Source organism: Pezoporus occidentalis, unplaced genomic scaffold (genome assembly GCF_034315485.1).
Source record: "Pezoporus occidentalis ecotype Australia unplaced genomic scaffold, CSIRO_AGI_Poc_V1 ctg34, whole genome shotgun sequence".
NCBI lineage: Eukaryota > Metazoa > Chordata > Aves > Psittaciformes > Psittacidae > Pezoporus > Pezoporus occidentalis.
In genome coordinates, this window is record NW_026915376.1 from 4,573,527 (window position 1) to 4,589,887 (window position 16,361).

General features: G+C 51.2%; 1 protein-coding gene across 4 annotated transcripts in view; it reads left to right on the forward strand.

Moving 5' to 3' along the window:
* The first annotated feature begins 205 nt into the window (after positions 1-205).
* TMEM63B (transmembrane protein 63B) overlaps positions 206-16,361 on the forward strand; it is a 45,403-nt gene continuing 29,247 nt past the window's right edge. For 2 of the 4 annotated variants that reach the window (XM_062629633.1, XM_062629634.1), the window contains exon 1: positions 1,827-1,849. The gene's annotated coding sequence lies outside the window, so the exon portion shown is untranslated. Of the gene's footprint in view, positions 295-1,826; positions 1,850-16,361 lie in introns of those variants that run through there. The other 2 variants (XM_062629635.1, XM_062629636.1) reach the window with 2 other exon arrangements.

Below are 16,361 nucleotides of genomic sequence, written 5' to 3' on the forward strand. Positions count from 1 at the left end.
CCTCCGAACACCCAGGCCCCGCCGTCCTCCTCCCGCGCGCATGAGCAGTTTCGTCACCGCCCACGAGCCCGCCCATCGCTGTGCAGAGCCGGTGCCGCTGCGCCGCGCCGCGCCCCGCCCACCCGGGGCCCCGCCCCGCCCCGCGCCCAGCCGAGCCGAGCCGAACCGAGCCGAGCCGAGCGCAGTCGGGCGGTTGCCGCTTGCTCGCGTGCGCGGCGCGGTACCGCAGCGCCCGGCCCGGCGGTGAGAACCGGGGCGGCGGCCCTGGGGAAGCCAGTACGTGCCTGACACCGGGTAAGTGAGTCGTCGGCGCGGCGGGCTGCGACACGGCGGGGCGCGGCGGCAGCGGCTACCTCCAGGCCAGGCGGGCCCGGGGCCGCAGCGAGCCACCGCCTCGGTGCTTGCCGAGGTGGGGAGGCTGAGGGAAGGGCAGCGGCCGCATCTCCGGGCGGTGCGGGCAGGGCCGGGCGGCGCTGCCGTTGCGTGGAGCCCCTCAGCGGGGGTGGCCGGGCGGGGGGCGCCGCTGCCATCTTTGGGGCGGAGTGGAGCGGGCGGGGGGCGCGCCCGGGTGCGGCGCCCGCGGAGAGGCCTGTGCTGCCAGCCGGGGCCTGCCGGCGCTGCGTGGAAGCGCGGCGGGGGGGGATGTTCGGGGATTCTCGCCCGTCCTGTGCCGTGGTCCTCGGTTCGGCCGCGGCTGGGTACCGTGGTTTCTGCGCCCCAGGGCTGGCACCGGCTACCATCTCACCCGCGATCGCGTCGGAGGTGCTGAGCCTGCTTTTGTGCGTGCTGGAGAGCTGCCTGTCCTCCCTGCCTGTCCTCCAACCACCGATGTGGCGGAGAGCAGCAGGGAGACAGGAGTGATGTTTCAAGGGTGGGAGCAGGAGGCTGGTACCGCCCTGCCTCTCATACCCTGGAGAACTTAGCAAGGAGCTATCAGATGGGGCTTTTGTCCATTGCTGTGTAGTCAGGCAGTCCCTTTCTGCTCTTGTCTCGGTCGCCATTCCCTCCAAATCAGCAAACCGTGGTTTCTCCTCCTGTCCTAGAATGCTCGTGTGTGGAGCTACCTGCTGCAGGCATCATGCCAGAAATCTATGATGAGGTTGCAGTCAGCCCAGTGCTCAGAGCAGGTTTGATAGCTCTTAGCTGGATGGAGACCAAGTGTTTGGGGAGTTTGGGATTTTGGGCACCTCCCTTCTCTACTCTTCCCTTGATAGTCGGTAGGAGATGGAAGCAAAAGGCCAATCGGTGCATGCTCAAGGTGGCTAATTTAGTTGTTCATAGTCCCTGAGGAGCCTCCCCCCCGGATTTGTCTGTTACAGTGGAAGTGTCCTCCTCTGGAGTAAGCACATGTGGAAAAACAGCGGCTGCAGGACAGGAGCATTCAAGTAGCAGTGGTCACAAAGCCACCAGAGGGTTGTAGGGCACAGGCAGCTGCCTCTTGGATGGTCCTGCAGATGCCCCACCTGAGCGTGGGACAATGCCTTCACAAGTGCAGGGACTGGTACCCTTCCCCTCCAAACACTCATGCCATATAGTCCCTAATAGCCTTTATTCTCTTAACGCTCTGAGAGTGGAAAACTGTCCACTCAGCTCAAAACCAAGTTCAGGAGAACTCTTCAAACCAAAAATAGCAAAGCATTAAGGACGTTGCTTCTAATGATGGCAATTAGCTGGTATCTACCTAGGAAAGGCCTTTTCATCTCAAGCCTTTTAGTGATAGGAACGCACATTGCCTTTACAGGGAGAGAAGCCTTTTCGGCAGTCTTCACCTGGGTACCATAGGAGCAAGACAAACATGAAAGAAGATGCCTTTGAGGGGGTTGGGAAGACACTCTGCTTTGGCTCATAAGTATGTTTTGTTGCACTCTTAGCTCTATTTTTGTCTGTTCCTGTCTTCAGTAACCTTGGAAGGAACTGAAGCTACTGTATTTTCTGAGGGTGTCGGTTTTCTTATCAAGAAGGCATTGACGTGGGGCTTTGCAATGCTCCACGTTCTTCCCTTTGACCAAAGTGTGGTGCGACTATCCTGAAATGTCCTGAAGCTGCAAGTTGAGTCAGGAAAAGAAAAATACTGAGGGCTTTGCTTCTTGTTTGTTTATGTTGCGGGGTTTATTTTTTCCTTCAGGGCTTTTAAAATATCCTTGGTGATATTTTTTTGCTTTCTTCAGCAATGAAATGGGCTAGGAGCTTGCTTGGGGTTTTGGGTTTTGTTTTTTGTTTTTTTTTATAAATATCCCCATGAAGCTGCTTTGTTGTGGGAAGCAGGACTCTGGAAATCCCAGGTAGTGTGAGATTTGCAATGAAAGCCTGGGAGCTGGCAGTGCTGAGGGCCTGCTTTTTGTCTGCTGCTAATTATGCTTTCCATGAGCCCTGGAGTGACATAGGTCACGGGGTCCCCGCAGTGTCCTGCCAGCGGCTCCTCTGACACCCTCCCCGTGCGCACCGAGGTGAACGCAGCCCGTGTCTCTTTCTGTAAGAGCCCCATCTCCGTCCTAAAGGCCAGGGTGAGGCTGTGTGCCGGGGACCCCGGGGCTGCGCAGGCGGCACCTCCCACTCCCAGGAAGGACAGCGGGACCTGCGCTGTCTGACGTGAAGCCTGCGCAGCCGTGGGGCGCCTGCTTTGTGCCGGAGGAGGCCGTGGTGGAGGATATACCCCGCACGCTGTGAATTGCAGACGGTGCTGGTTATAGATCCTGTGCCTGATTTACATATCAAAGCATCTCGGAGCTACGCGATGGGTAAGGATGGGCAAGAATGATAAGGCTTGCTGGAGGCTGGGGATGGATCTTTGTCGGGGCTTTTTGTGGTGCATAGGTGAGACAAAATGATGGGGATGTTTGGCAAATGGAGATTGTTTCCGTGTCCTTGAATGACAGTTCTGTAAAGGCTTTTTTAATCTAGCAGCTGCTTTCCAATGGGTGGGAACCAAGGAGAGGGGGAGCAATCCTTGGTGGCAGCCCCTCCAGATGCTTCTGCCCTACCTTCTTCCTGTTAGTGAGAACTTGCTTGGCATCGTCCTGTGTTGAGCCCAGCAGCCATCCTGACCTCCCACCCCCACCTGCCTGTGGCAAGCAGCTGATGTGGCAGCCTGCTGCCTCTTCTCATATCTGCCTCTTGAACAAGGAGTTGGAGGCCCTGCTTGGAGCCTCAAGCAAAAGGGTAGGTTTGCTATTGCCTCAGCTGGCTCTGCAGGGTCCCAGGTGTTGCCTGATGGCTCGGGAGGGAGGCATTGTGGGGGGAACAGCAGAGCCTGGAATGGGCTGTGGCCCCTGGGATGCTGCCTGAGTCAGAGGAAGGTTCTCCTGTGTTTGGTCTAAGCACAGCTATCTGCTGTGCCTCCTGGCTCTGCAAATGAGCCTGGGGAGCTCAGAGCTTGCTTGCAGGGAGGGAGTCCCCTGTATCCCTCCATCACTTTGATTTTCACAAGTGTGTGGCTGGTCCTGATGCTCTAGCTTTGAGGGGTCATGGCTTGGGGCATGCGCATCTCTGTGCTCATTGTGGAAGTGCCTGCTGCCTGGAAATGCAGCGTTCAGCCTCTCTCCTTTGCCCTGTGTAGCTCAGGCTCTTGTTGGAAGGACTTCTTGTCTCACCAGCCATATGGGGAGCTGTGTGCAGGAGCTGCCCTGAGCGTGGACTTCTCAGGAGGCATCTCTCTGCCTGCAGCCCTCAGCCTGTTGGCAGCTCTTTAGCTCAGGGGAGGTGGGGGGGAGGTCAGGCCTGGTGCATTGGCTAGAAAGCTGGTTAAAAGGAGAAAAACAAAAATCAGGAAATGAAGAAGAAACATGCATGTGTGTATGCACTCTGCAAGAGAAGGGGCAAGATTGGTGAAACCAGTGCCAGGCTTGTAGAGCAAAGGCTTGCAGTATGAAATGGCTTTTCTCTGAGCCTGCAGGCCTGCGGTTGGCACTGCCTTCTCCCTTCATGTCTGTCCAGCATGGAGCTGAGTGTCTGCCCTCTGCTCCAAATAGACATCAGCTGCAGGAAGCCCGACACTCTTGCTAAGTGCGAGACGCAGAACATTTTCCTTTGTGCTTCTCTGTGCAGTGCTCGCTGCCCTTCCCAGGGCTGTCTCTGCATGCTCATTATGTGTTCCCTGCACATGATTGCTAAGCAGTGTTAGAAATACCCCTGTTCCCCCCATGGCCCTTGCATGTTGATATTGCATGCCTGCTGTTCTTCCTCTTGTGCTTTCAAGTCCCTTCCTTCCTATCCCTCATAAAAACAGGTGGGAGAGTGGGAATGCTTTCCCAGTGTCTCTGCTCTGCTTAAGCCAAGCTCATATAGTGGCTACACAGCTTGTATAGGCAAGATAGGCATCCTGCCGGCATAGCCTACTGCATCTTTTGAGCAAGATCTCCTGTTCTTGATGTGCTTTGGTCTAATTGGTGATGCCAGCAGCTTCTGCCCGTGTGGTTATTGTGCTGGGAAGAGAGAGAGGTCTTGTTTTATGTGTGCTTCTTTTCCCCAGAGAAATTGGCAATTGGTAGTACAGGTCTGGCTTAAAGCAAGGTTTTGAAGATTTCTGTTTGTGTTGCCCAATCTGGGAAGATCTTTGTGCTATTGCATTAAAGAAAGGGGCTGGATCTCTTAAGGGACTGTGTATCTGAAAGGCAGTGTATTGCATCAGCACCAGGAGAAAGCAGTTGCAGACAGGATTCATGTATGCCTGTTTTCAGTATGTTCTGCAGTTGCTTTCCTGACCCATCACTGCCTCTGAGCAGCAAGCTGAAAAAAAACCTGCTTTTCTCTGGCTGGAGGAGTTGCTGCTGTGGGCCTTTCCTGTCTGAACATTGTTTCCTAGAAGGAATGTATGTGCCCAGAGCTACTCCTGTGAGTCCCTGAATCCAGTGTGCTCATCCCCTCTGTAACCCTGTAATTCTGTGTGTGGAGCAGTTGCTTGCTTTGACACCCTGTTCCCTTTGACATCCCTTTCCGCTAGGGAGTTATTGCTAGTTTCTGTGCTGGTGTCTGCTCCTGGCTCAGTGCAAAGCATTGCCCTGCAGAGAGACAGCTGCCCTGTTATACCAACAAGGAGGCCGTGTGATGTGGCTTGAGGGCAGATGCTGTGATCTCTCCTGTTGACCTGCAGCTCTGACAGGTTCCCTCAGAGCATCCAGCTGTCTCTTGGTGTGTTGCTGGCAGGGGTATTACCAGAGTGCATTTAGCAGGAGAGTTGTGTGTTGGCCTGGGCCCTGCTTTTGCTAGTTAAAAACGGTGTCCTCTAGTAGGCTCTGTCCCAGGTCTCTTCATCAAGCCAGGGGATGAGGCAATCTTTGCATGGGGAAGACAGTCTTAGAGGAAGCTCAGCTGGAATCAAGCCTTGTCTTCTGCTTGAAATTATTATCAACATCTGATGTCATCTGCTTGGAGGTCAAAGATCATGGCAGTGACTGACAAGGGTGTCTGCGCTGATCTGGGGATACTTGGGCTCTTCAGTCAAAGATTTAGGGGTTTTCATTTCAAATGGCAATCTTAAAAGGGATTAATCCCTCAACTCCCTGTGCATATGGTATAGACTCCCTCTGTGTGAAACCATTGAACTCTGGAGGCTCTCGGGTGATGCTGGTAAAGCTGGCATCTTCTCCAGGATGACTGCATATGCAAGTTGGTAATTTGGTTTTGCTGGGTTCTTGAGATCTCTATGCTTGAGACGTAGACCTGGAAGTGACCTATTGTGTGTCTGCTGAACTGCGGTAGTTGCCCAGGGTCTCACTATTAACCCACAACACAGAAAAGGCAGCTTGATTTGGCATGAGTTACAAAGTTATAAATTTGAGAGAAAGAAACCGAATTTGTGCTGGATGTGAAACTCAGTGTGATCTCCCAGCTAGGGCAGAAGGAGCTGATGCAGCTATTGGATAGAAGAAAGAATTGGCTTCTGTCTACATGGAAAAGAGGAACAATAAAATGTGACAGTAAGAAATTTGTCCTCACCTTGCAAAGAAGGTCAGGGTACAAAGTTCTTAAAGGAATTAATGTTAAAAAGCAAATCCAAGCATAAATTGGAAGAAGTAGCAAGACTTTAGGTAAAGTAGATGTGGTCATGTGGGCAAAGTTTTGTAAAATTACTTAAAAGTACTCAAAAGGATAGACTTAAGGCAACTTTTGCATGGTGAGCAGCTCCCTTGGAGAACATCTGGTATTTCAAGGCTTGATCCCTTGAAAGAATGGCAGTACAACGGCCTGTTTAAGCAATCTGGAATCAACAGTTAAGCAGTTAGTGTGTATCTTGTCAAGGAGGTGGGAGAATGTGCTCATTAAAAATCCACCAGTGTGCATTTATCTGGCACATACAGTGACAAGCTGGTCAACACCCTTACCTGAAAGGATGCCTCGCCCAGTGGCTGAGCAGGGATGATAGATGTAATACATCTTGACTTATGTCAATCTGTGCTAATGACCCAAGGGTCAGCCTCATAAACAAATGAGGAAGCGGCAGGAGATAAGAAGAGTCCCTCAGGTGGACCCACAACCAGTTAAAAAGCTGTACTTGGAAAGGTTGCTGTCTGGTAAGGAGGCTGACTAGACAGGACAGGAGAAAATGTTGGTATTACCAGAGTTTGGGAGTAGGATGAGTGCTCAAAGAATCTCACCAGATTCTTTGGTTCGAGCCTGGCAGTTAGTGTGAAGTATTTGATGCTTGCAAGGGCACCAGTGAGTAGCCCTTGAATGAGACTTTACTGCTGTAGAAGGTTCTGGGAAGACTGGTACTAAAATACATTGTCTAAATCCAGTGTCAGTGCTCAGAAAAGGATGCTGAAAATTTGAAGAGAATGCAGAAAAGAGTTACAAGATAATCTGAGGGCTGGAGAGAAAGCTTTATGGTAAGAAACATAAGGAGATCAATCTGTTTATCTAATCAAGAAAAGATTACAGTGAGACTTGCTTATCCTGCGTAAGCATAACATATCTTCTGACTGTGTATCATTAGCTTGGTAGGATGGAAGTGCCAGGCCATGAAGAGTAGCAAGAAAAACCCATGGTGAGATGCTGGGGCTGTGGTCACCTTCTGGGCCATGCACCCTGTTCTGCCTTCTCTTGCACAGGTGGAGAGCTCTGTCTTTGCCTGTTGCTGCTTTCTTAGTTCTCTGGGGTTTCAAAGCTCTCCTTGTTTGTTGCTCCTGCCTTGGTATTCAGGCCCTTCCCTTGAGACTCCTCTAGTTTAAGAGGAGGCATCTCCAGTAAAAGAAAGCACTAGTCTGGACCCAGCTAATGTAGGGTGATGCCCTGGCAAACCCATGCCTGCTCTCTGCATGTGCCTCCAAAATTACTCTTTGCCTTTCCTTGCCCCAGCCCATCGTCTGCCTCTGAGTGATTTCTGGCATCCCTTCCTCTAGCACTTGGCTGCTTTGCCGAAGAAAGAAGATACCTGGGAGCAGCCAGCACCTACCACTGCTCCAGACTAAGTGCCGTGGCTGGTGAAAATATGAATGGAACCAAATGTCACCCTTGCCTCTGGTTCCTGCCAGCCTGCAGTTCAGTGCTCTGTCACTTAGAGCTGCCAGTTTGTTTAGGGTCATTACACCCATTTTTCAGTCCATGAGGTGATGTTTCTGCCTTAGCCTGATGAGCAAACCTCGACTGGGTGAGATGCTGCAGCAGATGGCTTGTTAAAATCTTACTACATCCATGACTTCCCTTTCACCCACTAATGCTGTGATGCTGTTAAAAATAAAGATAATCCAGTGTGCCTGACAGGATGTATCCCTTGTAAATCCCTGCTGCCCAGTGCTCCTGGAATCTCACACTCTCTTATCTTCATGTTTTAATATTGCCTGGGGTAGGAGGGGAGTTTCAAAGCTAGTAGATAGCTCCTGACTATGGTTGTGAGTCAGGGGGGAAGCAAATGCTTTGATAAGCTATGAGAGAAGGGGGAGAAATCCCCATGTTTCACTCCTTTGGTTTGTTTTCTCTCAAGCTTTGTACCATTTGATGTGAGCAGAGCTTTGATTGTAGGGAATAACCCCAGTAAGCATTTGTCTCCTCCTCTGGGACAGCTGCTACAGGGTGGAACAGCCTGAGTAGCTTCAGAAGAGTGTTACGGAGCAGCAGCCATAGCTCAGCCCTCCTCTGGTGGGTATGAGGTGAGGGATGTGCCTTCACAAATCAAAGGCATAAAAACATGGTTTGGGCTGTGTCTGTAGGGTGCATTAGGTGCTTCCTTCAAAACACCTGCAGCTTCTGGCCTGCATGATGTGTAGGACTGCCTGTTTTGATTGCTCTGCTCATACATTATTTTGGCAAAAATGCTCCTGCTTCCCAGCCTGGCTTTCTTCCACCACCTCAAAGCAGAAGCAGTTTTGCCTGTATAACTGCACTTCCATCAGTGCAGCAGACTTACACCTGTGCAGACATGTTGATGGCTTGGGTCTTTGCCTTGATGTCTGACCCAGCTGTGCTCACAGATGTCTCTGGAGTTGGCTTGGTGCGAAAGATCAAACAGGACCTCTAGCTGGAGCTCAGAAATCGGGTGAAGAAAAGAGATGGGGCAATCAAAGTAGAGGAAGTGTGCAGTTTTAATAAACCTGTATTCAGAATACATGGGAGTGACTGATGTCTGGGTAGGAAAGCAGTGCTGGAAGTGTGTGGCTGATAAATAGAAAACAAAGGAGTCAGTTTTGGAAGGGGGGCTTTGCTATTTGGACTGCAGCACATGTGCTGTCTCTTGTTTGCACTGCATTTCTTCAAGCAATGAAAGTAATTTTTAAACCTAGACTTGAGTGAAGATAGACTCTAAGGCATCCAAGCAGTGATGGAAGTAAAGGTGGTGGTGCTGTGGCCAAATGGGTCCATGGACTGGAAGCTCCCAGCCTAGTCCTGAAAAGCTACTGCAGGGTGATAAGCCTGTCTGGCCCCTGCCTGCTCTTCCCTTCCCCCTGGCTGTTTCCAGCCTGTCAGTCATTCTGATCAATGTTTAATTGCCTCCCAGCATTTCAGAGCACCCCTTGACTTGCAAGCTGTTAGTGATTGTGAAGCTCACCCTTCCCACCAACCTGTCCTTGCAGAGCTGGCTCTGGAGGCTCAAAGCAGAGACCTGGGGCAACACCCTCTCCTCCTACCCCAGCACGGGAGCGCAGCTGCCTTGTGATTCCTGTTCTGCCTCCCCACTTAGACCTGTGTGCATTTTCATGCCCCATTTTGCCTGCAGGAACCTCATGCCAGGTGAATTTCAGGATCAGTGAGAGATTGAGATTCAAACATGGCTGGAGGGGAGTAGTTTGAGATTGGTTGGTTGTTTTACCTGCCCATACTTCTTAAGGCATGTGTGTTGGGGATGATGGGACAAGAACCAGGTCATCCCTTATTAACCCAGTAGGTGAAAAGATCCAGAAGGAGGCCCTCCTGCCTTCCATGCCAGGGGAGGAACCTTCTGCTCCTTCCCCAGCTCTGTGTTACTACTATCAGTACTACAGATCCCAAAGGGAATAGCAGAGATGTGGTTTATACGTTCCTAATCCAGTGACTGGATGCTGGGTAAGAAGAGCAAACCACGCAAAGTGATCAGCATATATGCTGTTCCTGCTGGAATCCCCATGTAAGGCTGGGGATTGGCCTGGTCCTGATGTAAACCTGAAGTCCTCCCCAGGTAGAGAAGAAAGGGAAGGACTAAAGGAGAAAAGGTGACAGTGGAGACAAGCAGGTAGCAGGAGGTGACATGTAGGAGCCATGTGAGGCACAGAGTGAAATAAATGCTGTGGATGGGGAATGGCAGAGCATCCTGCAGCACCACTGGTCTCACAGGTACCCGAAGGCAGGCACAGCCCATGGACAGGAGAGGTCATGCTGGGCCTGGCAGGGGTCCTGTGACTCAGGCCACGGGTGGATAGGGAGCATTTCATTCCTTCTTTCTTGCTTTTTGAGACAAACTTGCTGCTCAGTGCCACTTCCCTCTCCCTCCAGGGCAGGGGGCAGACCTCATTCTGAAGAGCCTAAGTGCTGACTTTGGATGGAAGATTAAAACAGCAGTAGCAAAACTTCCTAGGGTGCACTGGAGTTGACCTGAGCTGGGAGAGGCAGTGTGAAGCTTGTGTACTTGCAGTTATCCCTCAAACAATGGGGAAAGCATTCAGAAACATCTTTGGTTTTATCCTGTAGTTGATGCTCTTGAGCAGGGAGAGGACAGGTGTTCCTCACCCAGAAGAGGGGTAAATCCAAAAGGAATGGGCAACAGTGCCCTGCTGCTTCCCCAGACCTCACCAATGGGAGCAGAGGACTGTAGCTTCAGGACATACCCTTCATTCCTAGTAACTCAATAGGGATTTTGGCTGACTGTAAGTGAGGGTGCAAGCAGCAAGAAATACTTGTGTGCCGTTGGTTATGTCTAATCTGGAAAGTGGACTGTCTTCCCAATGCTCATGAATTAATTCTGTGATCTCCCTGGGAGGGGTTTATATGATTCCAAAGGACAGAAGCAGAGACACTGGGCATATCAGCAGCATGCTGTCGGACATGCAGCCGGTCTGGGTGGGATGAAGAGCAGAGCCAGGATGTCCTGCATCATGGTTCCATGCTGCTTCACTGCTGTTCTCTGAAGCAGTGCTGACAGCTTGCCCTGTGACTGGAGATGCTGGAGGCAAGCTGGATGTGTGAGCAGCAGGGATTGAGTCAGTGCTGGGGGCGAGTGAGTTGGTGCTGGGAGGAGGGGGGTTGAGTTGGGACACGGGTGGGAATGGCCTGGAGCTGCCACATGGACTTGTGGGAAGCTGGCAAAGAGTGGGGGCCCAGCAGCAAACACCATGGTGAGTCAGGAGGTAAGGATCATCCTGGGCACAGACAGCACCACTGGCTGGTGCCTCAGCCTCTGGCAGTGCATTGAGTGCAGAAGTGTACCCTCACTGAGCCCATAGCTTGTGGGTGGGGAGAAACCATGTTGAAAGATGTCACGTGAGGTGAGCTGTGTGCATGGTTTATAGCTGAAACTCATGCAGTTGACTTGTCATGATGTCTCATATTCCCTCAGCTAAAGCAGTGTGCTTTAGGCACAAAACTGGACTTCAAGCCTTGACTGAATACACACCCAGCTCCAGCTGAGGCTTTCTTGTAAAGCCCCTGAGCCTCCTTGAGCCCACTAGGAACTGTTAAAAACTCAGATATCAATCCAGCCTCTTAATGTACATCCTTGCTGGCCTGTTTGGGACTGGTAAGTGCAACGGCAAGGGAGACTGATCTGGGAAATGGCAGAAGAATGGAGCCAGGAGGTCCATTACCAGTTTGGTAGGTGGAAGAGGTGTTGGCTGTTTGAGGGCGGGAAAGCAATAACTTTCTTGAAGACGGAGAGGAAAATATGAGGCTGTAAAAATGAGCCTGGCATTGAGAGATGGCGGGATGCAGCCTGGAGGGAGGAACGGAAAATGTGGTGGTGTCTCTGGGAGGAGCCCCAGGGGCTGGCACTGTTTTTTTTGCCTGGATGGACTTCAGGACTCTGACTTGCCACCATATGGGTGTGCAGCTCAATAACAGTACACAGGGTCTGTTTCCAGCCACCCGGGAGGGGGGATAGCTTGGGCATCAGGGAAAGTCTGCAAAACTGAAGGTGCCCTAGGAGGTACTCATTTCATACCTTCTGTTGTTCAGGAGCATATTCATAGACAGTATGCCAAATATGACACACTGCTATGGGGGCCTTGGGTTCTAATCCCTTTCCTCCCCCTACCCCACTTTAAGACCTGTAGCAAACTTTGTTGTGGTCACCTCTGCCCACTGCTGAAGGCAGGTATCATTAGTGCCTCAGATGTCCTTGCTTTGTACAGCCCTCCACACTGAATTCTACCAAGAGGTGCTGAACACGTGCAATGATGGAGCAACTATCACCAGAGCGGAGCCTGGGTGAGCAGCACAGAACAGGCTGCAAGGGGATGCTGGTGCACTCCTGTGTGCTCAGTCTGATTTCACCCTTTCTCAGGAAGATCTTCCCAGACCTTAAGGGTCTGGTGTAAAAAGAATGCCGAGTGTGCATTTAAATCTGCTTGTGTTGGTGAGGGAGCTGCAGGTGATCAGCCGTGCTGCAGCACCCAGCCCTAAGTAACTCTCCCCCAGTCCCCTCATCTTCCCATGACAGGAGAAAGGTCCCTTGTTCATGCTTCTTTGACTCATCCTCCACTTCTAACAAGAGTGCTTGGTGTTGGTAAACAGCATGTTATAAATAGGCAACTGATGCTATATTGGGAGGAGTTTTGCCTGCTGGTAAGCACAGGCATAGTGGGACCTGGGCCTGGAAGCTGTGAGCTTGGCTGGCAGGCATGTGTAGACACTGGTGACCCCTTGTCAAGTGACTGTTGTGGATGTGGGTGGGGGAAGCTTCCTGAGCACCAGGTCTGTCCCCCTGGCCCTGGGAAGCCCACCCCTACCAACATGTGAATGGGATCATTGGAGAGGAGGGTTGAAAGCAGCTGGGATTCAGGGGGAAGAAGTGAGATGCAGATGGCTGTGTTGGGCTACAGTTATCCCTGAAGGGCTGCAGGTGTTTCACGCAGGGACCGAGGTACCGAGCCAGTAGCAGTGAGGTAAAACTTGGGCTTGGTAGCTGTCAGCTTCCTCCTGTTGAGATGATCCCAGACTCAGGAGAAGGTATCTCAGATACCCAGGTATACTCATATACCCAGAAGCCAGCATCTCAGCGAGACTCTGAAGATGAGCAGATGACTGCCCCAGGCTGCTTTGCAGGGCCCACTGGGGTCCCAGGTAGAAGGCACCAAGTGAGGGATCTCATTTTTGTTGCTACCCGGTGTGTGACTGTGCCCCTTGGGGAGCAAGTATTGGCCTCAAAGCGCTGCTGGGCCTGTGGATTCCTGATGAGCTGCAGTAAAGCAGGCAGCCCTCAGTGTGGAGCCCAGCAGAGCTGTGTGTGGCAGGGTAGATCTCAGAAGTCCCAGCATTGACCCTGACAGGATGTGTCCTTCTGCCTTCAGACCCAGCAGTCAGTTCTCGGAAGCTATGCCTGGTGACTGGCACTGCCACCTCAGCAGAGGCCTGATTTCCTTACGCTAGGATTCCTTGCAGGCTCTGATCAGGATGCCGGTCAGGTGGCGTAAGAGGAGGGCAGGGTGACAGGTGAAATTCTAGCCTCCCTGCTGGATTATGGAGCTGTGGAAGGATTGCCATGGCAAGTGTTGGGCATAAACAGGCAGGTAGGATGGCAGCAGCGGGGCTGGCTGCCTAGGAAGAGAGGCTGGTGGAGATGCTGCCGTTCTGCATCCCTGTACTTTCCCATTCTGGGTGCTGGAGGAGCAGACCATGGCTGCCAGGTTTGCTCTGAGGGCAGCCAGGCACCTTCCCCTCTGGAGGCTGGCCCTAGAGGTGTGCTCCCAGCCCTAGAGGCACAGGATGGAGAGGGGATGTCCCACCACAGGTGGCTGTGATTCAAGAAGGAGCTGTGAGTTGACATGCCTGTGATGTGCCTCCTGCTAGGGTGGTGGGAGGCTGCTGAATTTGTGGCGTTCTCCCCTTTCAGATGGGAGGGTGACTGGGAGAAGGAGCAGCTGGGCTTGCCTGGGAGCTCTTGGGAGGGAGGTGGTGGCTTGCAAAGTGCAAACTGAACCTGGAAGCTCTCCAGTTTGAGGAGCGGAGACCTTGCTTGGTCCACTGCTCAAATAGGCAGCATTGTCCATCCTTACTTTGCATTGTCCAGGTTGTGTTTTAAGTCACGTAAACCTAATGCTGCCTAGTGCTTTCCTGTGAAGTATCAGGCTGGCTCCCCTGAGCTGACTGTGAGGTGCTGGAGGAGCCAGGCAAAAGGCACCCCAGGAACAGCCTGATTGGAGTATGAGATGAGGTGGTGTAGCTGCGCTTTCTCCATTGATAAAAAGCAAAATGCCCTGAAAGAGGTTCCTGCCTTATCTCCAAGGTATAGCACGTCTTTCCACATCATGATCTGAAAAGCAAATGCTAGGAAGCTGCTCCTTCATCATCATGCATTAATGGAGTTCATCTCTGCCCTTGGTGTCTGTAGGTTGCCTGCCCTGGCAGGAGTGCAAGGGTCTCTGGATCATACAACTGCCTGGGCAGCTCTGAGGTACTCAAGTGCTTTAGTGCAAGAGGCATTATCCGAATCCCTCATAACGGTGATGGTGACACAAAGGCTGTGCCGATTGTGTGGTGGTGTTTGCCAAGAGCCAGCAAGCCCTGATGCTGATTGTTAAAAAGTCTGGCAGCAAGGTTCACGTTTGTGTCCCAGGGTAAAAATGGGACAGCTAGGATGTTTGGATGTTTGTGGATATAAATGGGAAAACTGAAGATCACCATATAGCAGTTGACACTTGTCAAACTCCTGTGTTTATTTGGAAATGAATAAAAGCTTGGTTTGCCCTCCCGCTCTGAACAGTTTGGGCACCATGGGCAGCAGCTGTGCCGGAAAGAGGTGGAAAGTGAGAGGACAAGCTAGGATGACAGGATATAGGGGTTTAGATTTTTGGCTACAATACGACTGAAAGAGGACTCTTTGGCCTCTTGGGCTATGAAAGCAAAGTAGTCATGCTGCAGAGCAAGGGGACCACAGTACAGTTATCTCTCTGGCTCTGGCCATATCTGTGCTTGGGACTTTTGGGCACAATACAGCTAGAAAGATGCTGACCACACAGAGAGACATCAGCTGTGGAAACAGTCAGAGGCTAGAAAGGTGTGCTTGGAAAAATGCTTAGTTTGAGGATAGCAGGGGCAGGTGAGATGTCTCCTCACAGCAAGGGATCTCTGGTCTCTTTGCTGAGAAGGGGCAGCAGTGTTTTTGGAGGAGCAGCAGTAATGAAGTTTGGAAATGGGTTCAGGAGGAGTGGCATACTTTTCATTCTTGCCAGAACCATTTCTCTGTGAAGAAAGCTTTCTGATCTAGGACCATTTATTTAACCAGCTGCTATGAAGTGTACTGCAGGAACCTACTTCTCATCATCAAAGAAAAATTGTGGTTAAGCTACTTGGTCTTTGCTGCCTCTACCCTGAGACACTCAACTGGGGCTGGGTTGATAATCAGTGCACATGGAAAACATCTGGTTCTTGAAGTAGAGCACAGTGCTCAAGTCTGACCCTTTTTAGGTAAACACTTGAATTTAGCCATGTACTTAATTTATGATGACTTCAGTGAGAGCGTTTGAAGTGTGTATTTAGGAGCTTTCCTGAGGAGGGGCGATTTCTTTCACATGAAGATACTTCAAGAAACATCTTAACAAGCTGAAACCCATACAGCTGCCAAAGCTAGATTTATGTTGGGAGAAATACTAAGCAGTAACCTCATCTGGGTTATTAATTAGTAATTATCTCAGGATGCCATAAACTACTAATTGTTTTAATAGTCCTGCTCTAGTGGTGTGTTTGGGAAGGCCAGGCAGACTTAATGCTTATAAGGAAAATTCTGGAGGAAACTGCTTGCTCTTGTGTCATTTTATATTAGAGGCCTCAGCCGCTGCTTTAGTGAGTCTTTTTGTGCTGTACATGCAGTGTGTTGTCCTCATCCAAAACAAAGTATGGAACGGCATCCACACCTTCTCCAGTATGTGAACCAGTTTTGTTGTCTGAAGGTACCGTGCTTGTCAAAGTATGGAACAAAGTATGGAACAGCATCCACACCTTCTCCAGTATGTGAACCAGTTTTGTTGTCTGAAGGTACCATGCTTATCTTTGGGGTCCACTGGCTTGTATATATTTATCCTGCTCACCTCTGTGATACTGTACTTCACATTGGTCCATACAGTTGGATGCCCCTTCCATGGAAGGGGAATAGCCAGGACTGTGATTTCTTGGTGGAAACCTACGGCATGCTTTGGTGCATCCTGCCAGTGTTGTGCTGTGTGCTGGTACCCATGTCCAGGGGAAGGTTAGGGCTGTGGCTATTCAAAATTGAAGACTTCATGCAAGGGTGGAGACACAAGATCAGAGATGAGATTCACCCCAGGCTTGGGGCACTTGGACCCCAGCCATCAGTGCTGTCATGCTGTTTTCTTTTGTCGTTAGAAGTCATCTGTGGAAGCACAGGATACAGGGGAGTGCTTTGGGAAGGAGATGTGGTGTTGGGAAACATGGCCAGAATAAATGATGGGTCTTTGCTCCTGCTGTCACATAAGGATCAAGTCTGAAGGACTTAGCCTGGCAGCAAAGGTGATCTGATGAGAGCAGCACCATTCTGAGCATGGTCACTCCTGGGGCTGCTGCTGCAGTTCCAATCAGACAGTTCCCCACTGATTCACACTGTTTAGGTGGTGCTTTCCATGGAAAGCAGCCTCCAGATGCACAGGTTGCCTTACAGCAGCTCCAGGCTATGATGCTTAGCTGCTCCTGGGAGTTCTCCAGGCTCAAGTCCATGGAAAGCACCCACTGCTGGTTTCCTTTCAACACCACAGCTTGAAGGAGCAGAGCCTGGGAGATGCTGTGGCTGC